Source organism: Salmo salar, chromosome ssa11 (assembly GCF_905237065.1).
Source record: "Salmo salar chromosome ssa11, Ssal_v3.1, whole genome shotgun sequence".
Lineage (NCBI taxonomy): Eukaryota > Metazoa > Chordata > Actinopteri > Salmoniformes > Salmonidae > Salmo > Salmo salar.
Window position 1 is genome coordinate 75,227,189 of NC_059452.1, and position 21,095 is coordinate 75,248,283.

The following is a 21,095-nucleotide window of genomic DNA, read 5'->3' on the forward strand; positions in this document are numbered from 1 at the left end:
AAATTCCCCAAATTCCCAGGCTTAACTTCCCATGGAAAATTTCTGGAAACATTTCCGGAAAAAAGTTTCCGACCATTTGCAACCCTAAACAGACCATCAATGTCTCAATTGTTGTTTTCTTGGAAATCTGTGAGTGCTATTATACAATATCAGTACTACTTGTTGCATTTACAAGTTGTCTTAGTCCTATCATCAACTGATTTCAGACAGTGCATGGCTGTGGATTGACTGCATTGTTTGACTGGAATGTTGGCATATTGGCAGTTTATTTTTTTATTGAATCATTCCTCTCTCTGGCTATCTAGCTAAACAAATATACAGCTCAGATAAATTCTTCAAATTCATAATTCTACATAATATTTTATCACAGCACTGGCGAACCATGGTTGGCAAACTCCCTGACCAAAATGGCAGATCCCGTCATAAAAAGGTTCATTTCCATTCTAGTATTCTAATGCGGTAAATAGGTCAATCGAACTCGACCAAAACAATGGAATTGCAATGGAAACGCGTGGAGGAAACGCGTGGAGGAAACGTGGGGGAAAGAGCCAGTCTCCCCCCAGCAAAGTGTGCCTACATTTAGGCTATTGTTTATATGAGTATGTCACACTATGTTGAGGTAAAAATCTGAGTCACATGTTCATGTCATCTCACCAATCAACTGCATTAGTTAAAAACGGTTTTGACTACCACCACCGATTTTTGTATGCTAGCTATGCTAACCGTTTATACAAACGGGAGTTAGCGTTTAGCAGTCACTTCTTCTAAACCTGAAAAAAGGGACAACCTAGCGAAAACTGCCAAATATATCAAAATCAGACTTAAGTAACCACATTGTAGGCCTGTTACAATACATAAATAATGATGGATTTGAGGAATATCCACTTTGTTAGATCAGATTTATTGAATGTGCACCAATCTGGTCAACAGAACGGCCTGCGCCTCTGTGACTCCTTTACCCCATGTGTCACAAAATTCTTTAAAGAACGCTCACTTCAAGAAAGTTCCATGAAACTCTTAGTTCTAGAACGACACACTCAATAATTGTAACTTTTGCTGCAGCAACATTATTTCCTTCAAATTGGTGGCGCATGCGGTTGCTGAGCAACAGGCGTCTCACCTACACTTTGACCAGACCAACATTAACCAGCAGAAAGTGCCAAAATTCTTTCTCTGAGGCATTCTCTACTGGCATGGATCGGTGCACAAACACAAAGGCAGGGGAATATTCAAAACATTCACAGCAAAACACCAACTCCTCTTTCTCACACACACACACACACACACACGCTGAGCTGGAGGAGTGGCCAATGTAATCTCTCTCATGAGCTGCGATCAAATGACAGGTTCGCAACATTTTAGAAGACACATACATTTACAAAACATAACATACAAAACATTGCAATATTGCATGTTCTTGTGTAATATAGTGAGTGGGTGTGCCAAGTGTGTTTAGCCTATACGTGTTGCGAACAGACTAGAGTTGATGAAGCAACTAAACTATTGAAAAGCTACCGTTATAAAATGCAAGCAATTAATTTAGACTGCTACAGCCTTTCTCTGCTGACGGCGAAAGAGGACGTTCTGAACCCACGTTCATAATTGGTATGATTACGCACAATATTTATTCATAACCTACAATAGTAGTTGTATACTTTAGCATTCATTTGCATGTGTTGTATAATATGTCGTCCTTGTAGTTGTTCAACGAGTGTTTTGTATTGCGCTCGCCTTTCATTACGATCTTGGTTTTTCAGAAAACGAAATTCAGGTTGTTTTGTGATAGTGAGCAGCTTTTTGTATTAGGATTACATTTGACATTAACACTTACTGTTATAGTTTACTCACTAATGAGTAGGCTACATTCTATAAAGTCGGCCTGCTATAAATTGAGGGGGCAAAAATTACTTTTAGCAGAGGATGGTTTCGATCCATCGACCTCTGGGTTATGGGCCCAGCACGCTTCCGCTGCGCCACTCTGCTACGACGAAAATATGGTCAGTCAAAGACAATATGGCTGGTCTGTATGTATCGCGCCCCCACTGGTCTAAAATGTTTTGACAGCTCTTTGCATTGGGTACTCTCGTCTCATTGTCACGCTCTCATCATTGGACCATCAAGCCAATTCGCTATATGCCGACTCACAACATGAACTGATGAAGTTAATTTCTAACCTTAATTCAATTTCAAACCTTAAAAGTCATCAGACCTACACAATGTGTATTGCAATGTAGTGAATAGTAGACTATAGGCCAGGGGACATTTTGCACAGACTAATAATATATAGTATGACTAATGCTATGCCCTATGGTGACTTAATTGATGGGATGGCCAAAATGTAAGTAATTTGAGTGAAATTATATGTATTTAGTTTTATGCCAGTCTGATTCATAGCCCTCCATGAGGCCAGCCTGGTAGGAGTTGCTGATCCCTGCTGTGATTTCTGTCTGTCTGTCTGTCTGAACCAAATAGCCTTGCTAGATATCATGTCAGACTCAGGTCTGAACAAATCGGGTGCACTTAGTTGGATGTAGCCTGCATAAGGTGCATTTTCTATTTGTACATTCTGTCTAAACGACTAAGGCCTTACCTTGTAGAATGTTGTAGAATGGTGACGACTGGCTGAGTAGCCTTAAGTAGTTACATGGGCCTCTAAACCTATAGAGCTTCAACTACTGTATTTACACAGTATGTGTGAGAAGTGCTTAAACAAGGCTTATATTTGTGTTTATTTAAAGTGCTAAAAATGCACTGGTCAGACGAGTGGCGCTGAAACGAGACGTTATCGTCTCCCTAGTGGATAGAACATCCAGATAAAAAACTAGACTATTCTGAAGAGGATTGGAGTTATCTTGCTTCCCATGTTTCCTCCTCCACCAAATTCAATCTCAGCATCTCTGCTCCCATGCTCTGGTCTCTAAAACAATGTCTCTCTCTGAACATTCAGGCTCTATATGATTGGGCTGTTATTCAAATCGTAAAACTGTCAAACTGCTGAACTTTAATGACAGTGTGGTGAGACATAACACTATGCTACATCCAGTGGGTGCTTAGGTTTGACCTGTGAACATTCTCTGATCTAGAGGCTGCCCTAAGGAATGCATTCCAGGGACACAGACAGAAAAGGTCCCCATTGTATTAAGCTTGATCTGGATTACAGGTGATCCACACACATACACACACCACATCCATAATCCTCATACCCAGCTCCCTTCTGCATTTGCCCCTTCTAGGGTGGACCATTCTGGGATTAAGTGGTGGGGTGGCACAGGCCCCTGGCTGGCTTGGCTGTAGTCAATTGCTCATCAAAAAGGGTGAGAAGGAGAGTTGTGTCTGCTAGTTGTTAGTCGTGCCGTTGTGCATGCTACCAGCTTTGGGACACAATGGCCCTACTGTTCTGTAATCATTTATTACTGGATACCTAATCATTTTCCCCCTACACACTGTGCAGTTGTATGATTATGAGATAATTATTGTGTGAAATAGTGAACTACAGCCAATTCTCTTTCTTCCCATTTATTTTGCAGGGCATTGTTTGCATCTGATGGCATCACAAACAACCTCAAGCTGTCGGATTCTGGGGGTAAGCATGAATGACCGAAAACCTATGACCTGCCCTCTTATGACCACTAGGAAATCAACACAAGTCATATTTCTCGGACTTGAACTGCCGCACATAGGCCTGCATGAGCTCATGCATTTTATGTGTTTATATTCTCCTCTTAAGAACCACAGGTACAACTTTGTGCAGGTACAAATGTGTAAATAAAAAAATACCCTCTCCCTCTCTTTCTGCAGCAGGTGATGTGTCTGACCTGGCAGGAAGGTTCCATCCCAGACGTCCCCTCTGCAGGCTCTGAAGGGTAGGCACAGACCACTGCATTGTTCTCATTGCCTGGTGTGAGCTACGGATGACAATCAAATCATTTCTAGCTCATTACTTAATCAGTCACACACACACACACGTGAAGTTCAAACGCTCTTCGAGTAAATCTAAGGCTGGGCCTTTATGAGAAAACCTCTAAAACAAGGCAAGCAAGAAACTTAAGGTAACAAGAATATTTATTGATGAAAATACATTTTCCTGCCTGGTCATTGTAGGTGGGGGACGAGGTGGATGAGTTTCGACAGGGGGAGTGTGCCAGCCATGTTCCTGCCATCAGGGCTTTCTTCAAGGTAAAACACAGCACATTAGAGACCCACAACAACACAGTAAAAACTGAGACTGGAGTAGTTCAATATAGCTCCATTGGCAGTTACTGTAATAAGCTTATGTAAATGAAAGGGATCAGTAGCCCAGTTGATATTTACATTTTATTACCATAGGAAACATGACTCAATTGACGATAAGAGAATCTGACGATAAGAGAATCTTGACAGACTTTTTTCTGTACAACCTTTTGATATGTTGATGTCTTCATAATCATATTTATTTAACATTTAAGTCAGAAATGTAATCTCTTACTTTGTCTCTCTCACTCTCTCAAATCAAATCAAATGTTATTGGTCACATGCACATGGTTAGCAGATGTTAATGCGAGTGTAGTGAAATGCTTGTGCTTCTAGTTCCGACTATGCAGTAATATCTAACAAGTAATCAAATAAATTCACAACAACTACCTTATACACACAAATATACACAAATGTAAAGGGATGAATAGAATATGTACATATAAATATATGGATGAGCGAAGGCTGTGCGGAATAGGCAAGATGCAGTAGACGGTATAGAATACAGTATATACATATGAGATTAATAATGTTTACATATCCTACATTATTAAAGTGCCGTTATTTAAAGTGACTAGTGATACCTTTATTAAGTCAATTTTTTAAGTGGCCAGAGATTTGAGTTTGTATGTTGGCAGCAGCCTATCCATGTTAGTGATGGCTGTTTAACAGTCTGATGGCCTTGAGATAGAAGCTGTTTTTCAGTCTCTCGGTCCCAGCTTTGATGCACCTGTACTGACCTCGCCTTCTGGATGATAGTGGGGTGAACAGGCAGTGGCTCAGGTGGTTGTTCTAGATGATCTTTTTGGCCTTCCTGTGACATCGGGTGCTGTAGGTGTCCTGGAGGGCAGATAGTTTGCCCCCGGTGATGTGTTGTGCAAACCGCACTACCCTCTGGAGAGACTTGCGGTTGAGGGCAGTGCAATTGCCATACCAGGCAGTGATACAGCCCGACAGGATGCTCTCGATTGTGCATCTGTAAAAGTTTGTGAGTGTTTCAGATGACAAGCCAAATTTCTTCAGCCTCCTGAGGTTGAAGAGGTGCTGTTGCGCCTTCTTCACCACGCTGTCTGTGTGGGTGGACCATTTCAGTTTGTCTGTGATGTGTACGCAGAGGAACTTAAAACTTTCCACCTTCTCCACTACTGCCCCGTCAATGTGGATGGGGGGGGTGCTCCCTCTGCTGTTTCCTGTAGTCCACGATCATCTCCTTTGTTTGTTTTTTTTACGTTGAGTGAGAGGTTATTTTCCTGATACCACACTCCGAGGGCCCTCACCTCCTCCCTGTAGGCCGTTTCGTCGTTGTTGCTAATCATGCCTAGCACTGTAGTGTCATCTGCAAACTTGATGATTGAGTTGGAGGCATGCATGGCCACGCAGTCATGGGTGAACAGGGAGTACAGAAAATGGCTGAGAACTCACCCATGTGGGGTCCCAGTGTTGAGGATCAGCGGGCTGGAGATGTTGTTTCCTACCTTCATCACCTGGGGTGCAGCCCGTCAGAAAGTCCAGGACCCAGTTGCACAGGGCGGGGTCTTGAGCTTAATTACGTGTTTGGAGGGTACTATGGTGTTAAATGCTGAGCTGTAGTCAATGAACAGCATTCTTACATAGATAGGGCAGTGTGCAGTGTGATGGTGATTGCATCGTCAGTGGACCTATTGGGGTGGTAAGCAAATTGGAGTGGGTCTAGGGTGGCCGGTAAGGTGGAGGTGATATGATCCTTGACTAGTCTCTCAAAGCACTTCATGATGACAGAAGTGAGTGCAATGGGGCAATAGTCATTCAGTTCAGTTACCTTAGCTTTCTTGGGAACAGGAATAATGGTGCCATCTTGAAGCATGTGGGGACAACGGACTGGGATAGGGATTGGTTGAATATGTCCGTAAACACACCAGCCAGCTGGTCTGCGCATGCTCTGAGAACGCGGCTAGGGATGCCATCTGGACCGGCAGCCTTGCGAGGGTTAACACGTTTAAATGTTTTACTCACGTTGGCCATGGAGAAGGAGAGCCCACAGGCTTTGGTAGCGGCCGTGTCAGTGGCACTGTATTGTCCTCAAAGCGAGCAAAAAAGTTATTTAATTTGTCTGGGAGAAAGACGTCGATGTCCGCGACGGGGCTGGTTTTCTTTTTGTAATCCGTGATTGACTGTAAACCCTGCCACATACGTCTCATGTTTGAGCCGTTGAATTGCGACTCTACTTTGTCTCTATACTGACGCTTTGCTTGTTTGATTGCCTTGCGGAGGGAATAGCTGCACTGTTTGTATTCTATCATGTTTCCGGTCACCTTGCCATGATTAAAAGCGGTTGTTCGCACTTTCAGTTTTGCGCGAATGCTGCCATTAATCCACGGTTTCTGGTTTGGGAAGGTTTTAATAGTCACAGTGGGTACGACATCTCCGATGCACTTGCTAATAAACTCGCTCACCGAGTCAGCGTATACATCAATGTTGTTGTCTGAGGCTATCTGAAACATATCCCAGTCCACGTGATCGAAGCAATCTCGGAGCGTGGAATCCGATTGGTCAGACCAGCGTCGTATTGACCTGAGCACGGGCGTTTCCTGTTTTAGTTTTTGTCTATAGGCTGGGAGCAACATAATGGATTCATGGTCAGATTTGCTGAAGGTAGGGCATGGGAGGGCTTGTATGCATTGCGGAAGTTCGAGTAGCAATGATCCAGAATTCTGCCTGCTCGTGTCGCGCATTCGATATGCAGATAGAATTTAGGGAGTATTGATCTTAGGTTAGCTTTGTTAAAATCCCCAGCTACAATAAATGCAGCCTCAGGATGTATGGTTTCCAGTTTACATAGAGTCCAGTGAAGTTCTTTCAGGGCAGACAAGGGATCTGCTTGGGGGGATATACACGACTGTGACTATAATCGAAGAGAATTCTCTTGGAAGATAATGCGGTCAGCATTTGATTGTAAGGAATTCTAGGTCAGGTGAACAAAATGACTTGAGTTCCTGAATGTTGTTGTGATGACACCATGAGTCGTTAATCATAAGGCATACACTTCCGTCCTTCTTCTTACCAGAGAGATGTTTGTTTCTGTCGGCGCAATGGGTGAAGAAACCGGGTGGCTGTACCGACTCTGACAACGTATCCCGAGTGAGCCATGTTTCCGTGAAACAGAGAATGTTACAATCTCTGGTGTCTCTCTGGAAGGAAACTCGTGCCGTAATTTCATCCACTTTGTTATCTAATGATTGGACATTGGCGAGTAATATGCTAGGAAGCGATGGATGGTGTGCTCGTCTTCTGAGTCTGACCAGTAGGCTGCTCCGTCTGCCTCTCCTGTGGCGACCACGTTGTTTTGGGTCGGCCTCTGGGATAAGATCGCATGTCCAGGGTGGAGGTCCGAACAAAGGATTCGCTTCGGGAAAGACGTATTCCTGGTCGTAATGATGGTAAGTTGACATCACTTTTATATCCAATAGTGCTTCCCGACTATATATAATAACACTTGAGATTTTCTGGGCTAACAATGTAAGATATTGTACATAAAAAAAACATAATAACTGCATAGTTTTCTTAGGACCTGAAGCGAGGTGACCATCTCAGTCTCACTCTCTCTCTCTTCCTCAGGAGGCCCATGTGTTCCTCAGTACAGGTTCTACAGAGGAGAGGGTCCTGGCAGTTGTCAGTGAAGCCAGCCAGCAGACTGACACATCCAGAAGACCATCTAGAGATGAAGAGATAGAGGAGACTGAGCGGTGAGACTGAGCGGTGGTGCAGTTCTTAACTCAACCACTGGAGGGCCACATCGACCACCTAAACTGACGTTCCTTTCCCTCTGACCATGTAAACTCCTTAAAGAAATAATACCTGGGGCCCTGTCTAAAATTAACCTCTACCTCTGAAAGGATTTGATAAGTATATGCAATATTAGCCTATCAGAGGTTTACTAGCATAAAATTGCAGTATCTATCCTATCCATTCTCAGCTAAGGGAGTAGCGTATTTTGTATGGAAGCCAGACTCTGACCATATTCCTCAATCCATCTCTCACACACAGATAGAGGAGGAGAGGAGAGAGGAGGAATGCAGAATGGCAGCAGAGGAGAGGAAGCACAGGGAGAGAGAGAGGATACAGCAAGAGAGGAGGGATGTGGAAGAGAGGGAAAGGAGGATGAAAGAGAAAAAGGAAAGGATACAGGAGCAGGTACAGGTCAGTCATGCAATATACACACACACACACACACATTCACAAATGTGTTATACTTATACAACAGGGTTGGGTGCAATTCGAATTGAAGGCAGTCAATGCAGGAAGTGATTTGAATTTAAAAGTCAGAAATTTAAAAACTTTTGAAGTAAATAGCTTTTATTTTTTGTCATTGAAAATGAATTAAATGTTTTGATAACTGAATTGTAATTTTAGTTTACTTCTTGAATTGACTGTCTTCAATTCAAGTTGAGCCCAACCCTGTTATACACATTTATTTGACAAATTAATATAATCCTTTTCTCTCTCTCTTCTTTCTCTCTCCTAATCTCATTCTCTCAGGAAATTACAAACCCAGATTGAAGCAGAGACTCACAAACAAGAAAGACTAAGATGGGTAAGAATGTGTGTGTGCGTGTGTGTGAGCATAGCTGCATGTCTTACATACAGTACACATCTCCACCATGCACAGGAGCAGCAGCAGAGGGAGTGTGAGCAAGAGACAAGAGGTGGTCTGGCTTGCACTGATTCTGTACAGAGAGTAGCTATAAATATCGCCTCCCTATTTTGTCATTTCAACTACAGTGGCAAGAAAAAGTATGTGAACCCTTTGGAATTACCTGGATTTCTGCATAAATTGGTCATAAAAATTGGATCTGATCTTCATCTAAGTCACAACAATAGACAAACACAGTGTGCTTAAACTAATAACACACAAACTATTGTATTTTTCTTGTCTATATTGAATACATCATTTAACCATTCACAGTGTAGGTTGGGAAAAGTATGTGAACCCCTAGGCTAATGACTTCTCCAAAAGCTAATTGGAGTCAGGAGTCAGCTAACCTGGAGTCCAATCAATAAGACCAGATTGGAGATGTTGGTTAGAGCTGCCTCGCCCTATAAAAAACATTCACAAAATGTCAGTTTGCTATTCACAAGAAGCATTGCCTGATGTGAACCATGCCTCGAACAAAAGAGATCTCAGAAGACCTAAGATTAAGAATTGTTGACTTGCATAAAGCTGGAAAGGATTACAAAAGTATCTCTAAAAGCCTTGATGTTCATAAGCCATTGGTATGACAAATGGTCTATAAATTTAGAAAGTTCAGCATTGTTGCTACTCTCCCTAGGAGTGGCCTTCCTGCAAAGATGACTAAAAGAGCACAGCGCAGAATTCTCAATGAGGTTAAGAAGAATCCTAGAGTGTCAGCTAAAGACTTAAAGAAATCTCTGGAACATGCTAACATCTCTGTTGACGAGTCTACGATACGGAAAACACTAAACAAGAAAAGTGTTCATGGGAGGACACCACGGAAGAAGCCACTGCTGTCCAAAAAAAATATTGCTGCACGTCTGAAGTTTGCAAACGTGCACCTGGATGTTCCACAGCGCTACTGGCAAAATATTCTGTGGACAGATTAAACTACAGTTGAGTTGTTTGGAAGGAACACACAACACTATCCACTATCTGTGGAGAAAAAAAGTCACAGCACACCAACATCAAAAACCTCATCCCAACTGTAAAGTATGGTTGAGGGAGCATCATGGTTTGGGGCTGCTTTGCTGCCTCAGCAAGCTGTCCAGGCCCTATCATCGACGTCAAAATTAATTCCCAAGATTATCAAGACATTTTGCAGGATAATGCTAGGCTATCTGTCCGCCAATTGAAGCTCAACCGAAGTTGGGTGATGCAACATGACAATGACCCAAAACACATAAATAAATCAACAACAGAATGGCTTCAGCAGAAGAAAATATGCCTTCTGGAGTGACCAAACCGATTGAGATGCTGTGGCATGACCTCAAGAGAGCAGTTCAAACCAGACATCCCAAGAATATTGCTGAACTGGAACAGTTTTGTAAAGAGGGGTTTTGTAAAGAGAAATTCCTCCTCACCATTGTGCAGGTCTGATCCGCAACTACAGAAAACCTTTGGTTGAGGTAATTGCTGCCAAAGGAGGGTCAACCAGTTATTAAATCCAAGGGTTCTGTAACATGCGTCCTATAGAGGGGACCAAGGCGCGGCATGTTGAGTGCTCATGAGTATTCTTTAATGAAAACTAAACACTTTTACAAAGAAACAAAAACGACAGCAAACAGTTCCGTCAGGCAACAGACAACAAAACGGAAAATAACTACCTACAAAACACAATAGAAAAAAACCCAACTTAAATATGATCTCCAATTAGAGGCAACGAGGACCAGCTGCTTCCAATTGGAGATCAATTAAAAAAAAAACAACATAGAAATAGAAAAACTAGAACTTAAACATAGAAATAGAAAACATAGAAAACCACCCAAAACACCCCCTGTCACGCCCTGACCTACTTTACTATAGAAAATGACATCTTACAAGGGTCAGGACGTGACAGTACCCCCCCCCAAAGGTGCAGACTCCGAATGCAACAAAAAAAAACAACAAAAGAAACCACAAAACAAAAAGGGAGGGTAGGGAGGGTGACAATTGTCTATGGCAGCTCTAGTGCAGTACCCAGAACCTTACCATCCAGCAGATCCTCCAGCAGCGGAGGTGGCTCCGGTTCGAGGCGTAACCCCCGCTCCGCCCGCAGATCCCTCTGCTTCTGTAACACCGGACCGTGGATCGTCGGAGGAGGAACCGGACTGTAGATCATCGCCGGAGGCTCTGTGCTGCGGGCCGCCGCTGGAGGCTCCGGGCTGCGGACCGTCGCTGGAGGCTCCGGGCTGCGGAGCGTCGCTGGAGGCTCCGGGCTGCGGAGCGTCGCTGGAGGCTCCAGACTGGGGAGTGTCGCTGGAGACTCCGGACTGGGTAGCGTCATTATAGGTTCCGGACTAGGGACCATTGCTGCAGGCTTCAATACCATGGATCATCTCTACAGGCTCCGGGCCATGGATCATTGCTACAGGCTTCTTGCCATGGATTATCCCTACAGGCTCCAGACCATGGATAATCCCTACAGGCTTCTTGCCATGGATTATCTCTACAGGCTCCGGGCCATGGATTACCTCTGGAGGCTTCGTGCCATGGAACATCCCTACAGGCTTCGGACCATAGATTATCACTGGAGGCTTTTCTCGTGGAACTGGAAAAGGTCTCACCGGACTGGAGAGACGCACTGGAGGGAGAGTGCGAGGAGCAGGCACCGGACGTACTGGGCTATGGAGGCGCACTGGACGGAGAGTGCGAGGAGCAGGCACAGGACGTACTGAGCTATGGAGGCGCACTGGAGGGAGAGTGCGAGGAGCAGGCACAGGACGTACTGGGCTATGGAGGCGCACTGGACGGAGAGTGCGAGAGGCAGGCACATGCTCACCACAATAAGCACGGGGAGTTGGCTCAGGTCTCACCCCTGGCCCTGCCAAACTACCCGTGTGCCCCCCCAAAAAAATGTTTTGGGGCTGCCTCTCGTTCTTCCTCGGGAGGCTACGATACCTGTCTATTACCTGGCCCAAGTCCAGGTTCTCCTTTCAATCCAATCCTCATTAGACCAGGTATCCATCTCTGCCAGGACACGCCGCTTGATCCAATTGTGGTGGGTAGTTCTGTAACATGCATCGTATAGAGGGGACAAAGGCGCGGCGTTTTGAGTGCTCATGATTATTCTTTAATGAAAACTAAACACTTTTACAAAGAAACAAAACGACAGCAAACAGTTCCGTCAGGCAACAGACAACAAAACAGAAAACAACTACCCACAAAACACAATAGAAAAAACCCCAACTTAAATATGATCTCCAATTAGAGGCAACGAGGACCAGCTGCCTTCAATTGGAGATCAACCCCAAAAACAACAACATAGAAATAGAAAAACTAGAACTTAAACATAGAAATAGAAAAAATAGAAAACCACCCAAAACACCCCCTGTCACGCCCTGACCTACTTTACTATAGAAAATGACATCTTACAAGGGTCAGGACGTGACAGGTTCACATACTTTTCCCACCCTGCACTGTGAATGTTTGCACGGTGTATTCAATAAAGACATGAAAACGTATAATTGTTTTTGTGTTATTAGTTTAAGCAAACTGTGTTTCTCTATTGTTGGGACCTAGATGAAAATCAGAACAAATTTGATGACCAATTTATGCAGAAATCCAGGTATTTCCAAAGGGTTCACATACTTTTTCTTGCCACAGTACACAACTGAAATGCTGCTCTTTTTTCTGACCCATCATTTCACCCTAATCATTAGATGCAAGGATGTTTATTATCTCTAGAAATAATTTGGACTCACAATCAGATTAATGTGACTAGTTGGCAGACGACTGTTAAACTAATGGTTGGTAATGGCAGACTATCAAGCTATAACCACAGAAATATGTGACCCGTTTGAGGAAACTAGGCGTATGTCGCAAGTCACGGACAGCCATTTTAAATGTATTTCTTGATTTTTTTCAAAACACATTTTTTGGGCAGAAATGCCTTCTGGAACATGTGAACTTTCATGTGCCTTAATAACAAACTTGTATGCCATCTGTAAATTACGAGCCTTGTTGGTTAAGCCACAGAAAAAGTGAGCAACCTTCCTACTAGCCATGATTGGCTGAGATAATGAGTGGGATGGACATGCTGAGAGAGGAGTTCGGATTGGTCTGCCATATAGAAGGCTTCTGTCTATTTGAGCTGGTCAGTCTGTTCGTAATCCTGTCGAACGCTGCTTTTTTTATGTATCGTGTAGTGGAGCTGCACAAGTGTTGCTTTCCACTTTCTGGAGGATCGAGTTTTGAAATCAGTGGAATTAGAATATGATAGCTAAAGAGTTGGAGAAAACACCTGTCTCTGGATTACATCTTTAAACTAAAGGCAACCGTGGCATGGCATCCATGACAGGGAGACACGTCCATCATGCATGATGATGTATGCGGGTAAGATAATCAAGTTAGCAACATTTTCAGATATTACACGTTTGAACTAACATTGGACCTGGTTGGTTAGCTCCCAGCAGATTAATGCAGGGTAGTAACGACATGATTTGGCACTATGTTCATTGTTGTTTAACTAGCTAGCATTAGGTGGCTGGCTCGTTAGCTAACGTTACATGTGTGATCTTACACGTTGTTTACCTAGCTAGGTTCATTGTTTACCTAGCTAGCTAGCTACATGTCTTAAGCTAAAGTGTACAACACCCGTTGAGTATGGCCGGTGTCATTAAACGTCGGCAAAAAGGTGTAATGAAATTGTTACCAGCAGAGCTGTTTTCCTGTTATCCAGAGTTAAACAAATAATCAGCCAGAGCGTCAAGTGTGAACTTGAGCGAAATGAGATGGGTGGGACTAAAGCATAACAGGGTGTGAACGATGCTGAGTGGGTGTAGACAAAGAAGAGCTCTTCACTAGATACCAAAACATTCAAAGGCCATTTTCTCAAAAGTGAGTTTACAAGTTGATAAACTTTCAAGGCAGAATTACTTTCCCATTTTCCTCAAAAATGCAGTGTATGCTATACCATTTTGTAGCTCTGAGTCTCTACTTTTATCCAATGTAAAAACCACAATTTAACATTTTTCTATATACAACCAAATCCAGGTGGTGAGTCACATATGGCAGGTGTGATGTAAAACTCTATTTCTCCTGCAGGAGGCAGCAGCGCTCATGTCTCAACACTACAAACCCTAGGGAGTTTTTCAAGCACTCTTCCGATTCCTCAAGATCTCTTCCTCTTGCACAGGTGTGTGTGTGTGTGTGTGTGTGTGTGTGTGTGTGTGTGTGTGTGTGTGTGTGTGTGTGTGTGTGTGTGTGTGTGTGTGTGTGTGTGTGTGTGTGTGTGTGTGTGTGTGTGTGTGTGTGCGGGTGTGCGCATGAGTGTGTTTATTGATCTCAAGATACAATATGCTGTTATTGAATATCATGCATACTATTCTCTTTATTGGTATTTCCAGCAATATTCCATCCACTTTCTTTGTTTGTATCCATGTTTAGGCCTTCATGTTATTTTAATGCAAATGTATTCTACCTGATGTGTATATTTGTGTATTTTTCATTCTCTTCGTAGTGAGGCCTACATTCAGACGATACCAACGGACCCTAACAGACAACTCTTTCATATTCAGGAAGTCAGAACCCTCCACTCCCACCTTCCCCCATAGCCCAACAATGGTCTGTTCTTTCAGCCAGAAACCCAGTCACCCCCGTAGTCCAACAATGGTCTCTCCCAGCTCTTCTTCCAAATCCTCTAATTCCATCCATCCGCAACAACCATCTTGTGTGGAGCCTAAAATTCCCCTCTCCATGTCCTCTCAGGCCCCTTCCCCTCCCCAAACCCCCTTCTTCACACCTCCATGGACTCCCTCTGTCCCATCCCGGACCCTCTCTCTTCCTCAGGCCAGTCTGCCCCCTCTGCCCCGATCCAGGCCCTTGCCTGCACAGCCTGAGACCCCCTGGAGCTGAGAAAACTGGAAACGGAGCTTACAGAGGTCGAGGAAGAGGAGGAGAGGCAAGGAATTAAAGTGGTAGTTGAGAAGAAAGAAAAAGAGGAGACATGCCGCCATCACTGCAGAGGGGGGGAGGCGAATGAGGTACTACAGGAGAGGGGAGGGATGTGTGTGGTGGAAGAGGAGAGAGATGGATGAGGGGATGGAAGGAGTAGAAGAGGAGGAGGAGGAAGTGATTGAAAAGGAAGAGAAGGATAGTAAGACTACTGAAGGAGAGGCGAGAATCAGAGGATATAGATGGAGAGGAAGAAGCAGACACAGTAGCATCAGAAATCGAGTTAGACACATCCCTGGATGTAATAATGAGTGATGAATAATACACAGCCCTCAAACTCCCTCAGAACAAACAGTCCTCTCCAACTCCCGCTCCGACGAATCCAACCTAGCTCCCGAAGTGTCTGGAACCTTCGTTAATCCAGCCAAGCAGCAAGGGAATTGAGACAACTATCTCTCTAAAATATTAAACAATACATATTATATGTTTAGTTGAGTAAAGTAGAGTGCAGTTCAACCCAATTCAGGGGAAAAAACGATTCTTCGTACATAAAATGTTATCCCGCTTCACAAGAGCATCTCTCTCCCTTTTGTTTCTCTCCTCGGCAACAATGGAAAACCTGCAAAACCATCTGCACACCACCCATAGTCCATCTTGATTGGCCCAAATGATCACACACCCTTCAGGTGAACAAAAACTGTCCCAACATATTTCAAGTAACAGTACATAATAATTTAACCAACATAGGCCAACAGCGAAGGCTGTAGTAAAACGTAATTTATAAAAAATAAAACCAATCTGATTAAATGTTTACAAAATATACATTCACACACATAATACTACCCAATCCACTTGTATATAGAAGTGATATATCTCACTATAGGAACAGACACCACACTAGGAACTCCAGGTGTGTCATAGGTCAGCAGTGTAGGAGCTTTCTTAGTTCTTAGAGATCATCTTATCTCTGCTTCTGCTTCCTTCATTTCTTCTGAGTTGTCTTCAACTGAATCAGATTTCTTATTTCTTAACCTCATTTGTTTCATCCTCATTTGTTCTATATGTTTCCTCAGCTTCAGTTGCTTCTGTTGCTTCTTCAGTTTTATTTGTTTCTTCAGTGGACTCAGTTTATTTTTCTTCTCCTGTTCTCGCTTTAGGTTCTCCAGTCATTACCTTCCATGTAATGTCCAAGTCCAAACTTATTTTTAACCTTTATTTAACTAGGCAAGTCAGTTAAGAACAAATTCTTATTTACAATGACGGCCTAAGAACAGTGCCTTGTTCAGGGGCAGAACAACAGTGCAGTTCAACCCAATTCGGGGAAAAACGATTTTTAGTACATAAAATGTTTTCCCGCTTCACAAAAGCATCTCTCTCCCTTTCTTTCTTTCTTTCCTCAGTAGTGATGGGTCGTTCGCGAACGAGTTGGCTCTAAGAGCCGGCTCTTGTAGGTGAACGTTGGGAGCTTGTTCGCATATCAGAAGAGCCGAATCTATTTATTAAAAAATAAACAAATTAAGATATGAATAATCAAAAGATTTAAATGAATAGAATTAACTAATTCAAAGAAAGAAAAAAATTATACAATAATATAGGCCTAAATGCTCAAGCGCACACACATTCGTTCTGACTGTCTGCTCAGACTAACAGCCTCACCTGGTTGTTCCTGTCAATCAGACACGCAGTATCAACCAAAGATGTGTGAGGAAGGGCTGAGGGAGGGGCTGAGCCAACTCACTCACAGTCACACAGAGGAAGGACAACTGTGAAAACAACAGTTGGAAAATGAGTCGGAGGCACAGTAGCATTTGGATGCATTTTAATAATGTAGACAATGTTAGAGCACAGTGTAGAATTTGCCAAAACAAAATCTCATATGAAGCCGGTTCTATGCACAACCTACACCGGCATATGCGAACTATGCACCCAACTGTGAAGCTTGCTGTAGCAGAACTTCGAGAAACTAGCAGGCCTGCTAGTGATAGTGGTGGAGCCAGCACCTCCACACGTGGTCAGTCAAGTAGGCCTACTCTGCGACCCACAGCAACGCAGTCTTCTATGGAGCAGTTTATGCCAAAGTCTATGTCTGTATCAAAACAAGGCCAAATTGATATTGCATTGGCTAAAATGTTTGCCACTGATTTCCAGCCATTTTCGATCATGGAGGACAGAGGTTTTAGAAATTATAGCAATAGTCTAAATCCAATGTACACAATTCTAAGCAGAAAAACCCTTTCAAAATCACGTATTCCACAACTGTACGAGAGCACACAGGCATCAGTGCGGGAAAGAGTCCAAAAAGCTACAGCAGTTTGCCTTACCACTGACTGCTGGACATCAAGGGTAACCACGTCTTACATGTTGGTTACATGTCATTTCATTGAAGATTTTTCGGTGTCTACACCAGATGGGGATGCCTGAGCTGAGGCCTAAACAAGACTGCACTACAAAGTGGAATTCAACATTTTACCAGGGAAACAGGAAGAAGAGGGATCAGATGGAGCAGAAGCACCAGCAGTAGTGCCACAAACGTCTGCTGTTTGGATTCTGTTTGACAAGAGAGCAACTGGGGATGCAGCACGAATGATTCCCTCAGCAGATGCCATAATGGAGGTCCGATCCAATTTGGAGGAGCCCTGAGCTGGTGGAAGAACAAGGCCTCTGTCTACCCACGGCTTACTAAAGTCATGATAGGGAGACTCTGTTTAGTGGCCACATCCGTTCTCCCTAAGAGGGTCTTTTCGAAAATAGGACAAATAATTACTGAGAGAAGAAACCGCATCAGCCTCTCGAAAGTGAGGCAGCTTTCATTTCTGAATGCAAATCTCTCATAAAAGAAAAATATGGTCAGCATTACTGTGTGCTGCTGGTTATAACATGGCAATAAATAAGAGAGAGAAAAGAGAGACCAGTTTAATGTTTTAAGTGGGATGCTGCAGTTTTGCACATTGTTATTTATTTGTCTTTGATATGGTGCAATATTCTATTATGCTGTTCAGATTGTATTCGTTTTGAATGGTTAGATGTATATGCACTTTGTTTATAAACATTAAAAAGTTATACTTTAAATGCAAATGTTTAATAGCATTCGTTTTACATTTTACATGTACATTACATTTACGTCATTTAGCAGACGCTCTTATCCAGAGCGACTTACAAATTGGTGCATTCACCTTATGATATCCAGTGGAACAACCACTTTACAATAGTACATCTATATATTTTTTGGGGGGGGGGGGTTAGAAGGATTACTTTATCCTATCCCAGGTATTCCTTAAAGAGGTGGGGTTTCAGGTGTCTCCAGAAGGTGGTGATTGACTCCGCTGTCCTGGCGTCGTGAGGGAGCTTGTTCCACCATTGGGGTGCCAGAGCAGCGAACAAACCAATGCATTTTTAAATACATTGTGGTTAATGTAGAGTACGATTTCATTTTATAATTTAATTTAGAATTGTTTTATCACCAATCATAGTCAAACCATCGCAAACCGTTTGACTTCAAAAAATACTAAACATATTTTTTTTAAAGAGCCGTTTGGGAGCCAAAAGAGCCGTCTCTTTTTGGTGAGCTGAGACGAACGAGCCGGCTCACTGGAAAGAGCCGGAATTCCCATCACTACGAGGCCTCAGCAACAACAGAAAAACCACGTAGCCCTCTGCACACCACCCATAGTCCATCTTGATTGGCTCAAACGATCACACACCCTTCACGTGAACAGAAACTCTCCCAACATTTTTAATGTAACAGTACATAATAATTTAACCAACATAGGCACAACAACGAAGGCTGTAGTAAAACGTAGAGTTTATGAAAATAAAACAAATCTGATTAAATGAATACAAGGTATACAACACATACATCCACATATTATTATTACCACTAAACCATAGTTCTAAATACGTTTTGATAGGGTATTTCATATGCATACTTCCTTTTATTCTCCTCAGAAGCAGTGATTACCCGTTGCATTAACATGTGGTGTTGGTCATGTGATCAAGATGATTCGATCACTATATGATCGAGACTTGTTGCATCTCCACATGGTAATAAAATGTGTCTCTAGCTGGCCACTACATCCATATTGTGACCAGATTCCATGTGCCTTCTCTATATATAAATTAATCCAACCTGCCTTGAACCTACCCTTATCAGATCAAATCATATTTTATTTGTCACATGCGCCAAATACAACAGGTGTAGACCTTACAGTGAAATGCTTACTTACAAGCCCTTAACCAACAATGCAGTTTGAAAATACATTTAAAAAAAGTAAGAGATAAAAATATAAAATAATTAAAGAGCAGCAGTAAAATAACAATAGCGGGGCTATATACAAGGTGTACCGGTGTCGAGGTAATTGAGGTAATATGTACATGTAGGTAGAGTTATTAAAGTGACACGCTGTATAAATCGACAGAAAACAGCACACTTTTATAGTCAATAGTTTATACTCTCATCATTTGAGCCTACCTTTGTTATCCAGCGATTTAAGACAGGGCGTAATAGGCTCCTGTCCGGATAACCGCGACCTGTCCACCACCATTCAAATAAATAATCAGAGAATCTCTCCCGTCCCTAAAAAAAGTAATCACACAAACGAGCTGAGTATCTGGATGTGTGCACAAAATATAATTGATGCACGGTATAAATACAAATGCCACTTTGGGCCCTTATGCACACAGTAGAAACAGAAACTGGTTAAATTACAGAGTAGGCTAAGCACATCTCCGAATGGCGCAACACATTAATTCAAACAAGTCTGTACGGGTTGATCTTTACGCATGGATGCTTACATACGATGTCTTTATAATTATGTTCATGATTGAAAAGGAAAATATTTTAAACTATTAAACCACGCATGTAAAGCAAATACTATGGAGGAAATACTATGGAGGGATAAAGTGTAAATCTAAAAGTAGCCTAGTCCTTCCTATTGTAGGCTACATTATATTGGACAGCGTCATACAGAAAGAGAAAGTTGTGCGCCTTTACGCATCAGTTTGGACATCTTCTGCACTTTATTGCTATAGATAGATTTGTCTGGAAAATACTCAAAGATTCACAGAATATCCTATAATAAACAGGACTGCATTATATACCAGAGATTGTTATTTTGTATAGGGTTAAACGGTAGCCCACCAAAGGGGGGGAATGTGACATGCTGGGAGAAGAACGAACTTGGCTTCGTTTCCTCCAAATCATTGATCAATGATAATTCACTAACATAGACTGATAGCCTGCCCTATACTAGCATTACATAATATAAACTGAATTATGAATTGGGGATGCATGGGACGGTGGGACAGTGGGCAGGGTGGCGGGATGCTCACTCAATACCTCGTCCAACTGTGAATAAAATTGGGATTGGGTTCTTCCATTTCCACTCCTGCTATTACAGTCCTTGACCTTTATGTACAATGTTTTGAAATGTTTGCTTTGCGCTGGCATTGGATGTGGGAACGGGAGAACCCATTTTCCCCTCATCACGACTATATCTACATATCTTTATTTCTATATGCTTGAGCTAATTTTGCCAATTTTGTCAATAGGCAATTGGTTTCTAATGAAGACTAGGATCTTAATTCTGGAGGAATTGTAGAGGTATGATTGTCCATAAATATACCTCAACTGGCCAGCGTGATTTTTTGTTGTTGAGAAGGCTGGACAACCGTGACGTTAGCCAAATGTTGTGCTTTGGTTGTCAGGATTCGTTTACACGTCAAGGATATCCATACAAGATGCGTCTTCGACTACCTCTGGATGTGGTCAGGAAGATCTAATCATAGTCAGATCACAATGCATTTTTTGACTGTCTACACCTGTCAACAAATATGTGCACAATCAGAATGTGGACAAGATCAGGACAACAGCATGTTGGAACCAGGTATTAACGGGGCTAGGGAAACCTCAGCCCTGATGAAGCAGATCAGCACCCAAAATGGCCATATATCAAATCAGCAGAGGAGGACTTCCTCACCATGACTCAAGTACAATTGAAAGCATCCTTTCGGGCTGTATCACCGCCTGGTACGGCAACTGCACCGCCCGCAACCGCAGGGCTCTCCAGAGGGTGGTGTGGTCTGCCCATCGCATTACCGGGGGCAAACTACCCGCCCTCCAGGACACCTACAGCACCCGATGTCACAGGCTAAAAAGATCATCAAGGACATCAACCACCCGAGCCACTGCCTGTTCACACCGCTATCATCCAGAAGGCGAGGTCAGTACAGGTGCATCATAGCTGGTACGAGAGACTGAAAAACAGCTTCTATCTCAAGGCCATCA

At 42.9% G+C, this 21,095-nt stretch overlaps 2 long non-coding RNA genes across 4 annotated transcripts; one reads left to right on the top strand and one right to left on the bottom strand.

Annotated features, from left to right (window-relative positions):
* The first annotated feature begins 276 nt into the window (after positions 1-276).
* Positions 277-14,662, top strand: LOC123725185 (uncharacterized). Of its 3 annotated transcripts, XR_006757634.1 has the most exons (11): positions 278-1,605; positions 3,234-3,314; positions 3,528-3,583; positions 3,799-3,863; positions 4,102-4,176; positions 7,274-7,646; positions 7,825-7,952; positions 8,254-8,406; positions 8,746-8,800; positions 13,964-14,054; positions 14,379-14,662. It is a non-coding gene; the product is annotated as an uncharacterized lncRNA (long non-coding RNA). The 3 variants fall into 3 exon arrangements; XR_006757633.1 differs by having other exon boundaries at positions 277-1,605; positions 3,084-3,314; positions 7,274-7,952; XR_006757632.1 differs by having other exon boundaries at positions 277-1,605; positions 7,274-7,952.
* Positions 14,663-16,022: 1,360 nt separating this feature from the next.
* LOC123725186 (uncharacterized) lies at positions 16,023-19,758 on the bottom strand. The gene is made up of 3 exons (XR_006757635.1): positions 19,281-19,758; positions 16,469-16,575; positions 16,023-16,304 (listed from the first exon to the last, which is right to left on the bottom strand). It is a non-coding gene; the product is annotated as an uncharacterized lncRNA (long non-coding RNA).
* Between the last annotated feature and the right edge of the window lie 1,337 nt (positions 19,759-21,095).